Consider the following 581-nt stretch of genomic DNA (forward strand, 5'->3'; position numbering starts at 1 on the left):
ATTCTACTGTGAACTACGGCTGTAACGAAGTGAAGTCCACGATGTTGGTCGACCCACCATGGAAGGACGGGGATTTGAACCGACAGCCTTTCAGCTCATTTACAGGATCTGCTTTTTTGCATAATTTCAACTCTTCATCTTCATCTTCATCTTCACGTGTGTGAAGTGAATAAGAGTCCAGACTCTAGGGTCTAATTAAGGGGGTCAAAACTCTTTTTCACCAGGGGGGGCAGGAGGGAGCACATCATCGGTACGGCTGCCCCCGAAGGACCTGTCGTAACTGGAAGGTTGTTGACGTAACAACTCCACAACATATGAATAAATAGATTTGATTTGATTTGATTTAATGTGTAACAACTCCAACTGTAAACACACAGTTTTAATTCAACAAATATCTCAGTGTCGTACTGTTGTTGTTGTTGTTCTTGTTGTTGTTGATGATGTTGTTGTTGTTGTTGTTGTTGTTGTCTTTTATTTCATTCACACAGACAGAGAAACAGTCTTTGACCAATGAGAGCTGATTCTAATTCTATTACACCTTGTAACACTTCTGTCTCCCCCGCCCCTCCCCCTCTGTTTAC

Source organism: Cynoglossus semilaevis, chromosome 6 (genome assembly GCF_000523025.1).
Source record: "Cynoglossus semilaevis isolate Cse_v1.0 chromosome 6, Cse_v1.0, whole genome shotgun sequence".
Taxonomy (NCBI): domain Eukaryota; kingdom Metazoa; phylum Chordata; class Actinopteri; order Pleuronectiformes; family Cynoglossidae; genus Cynoglossus; species Cynoglossus semilaevis.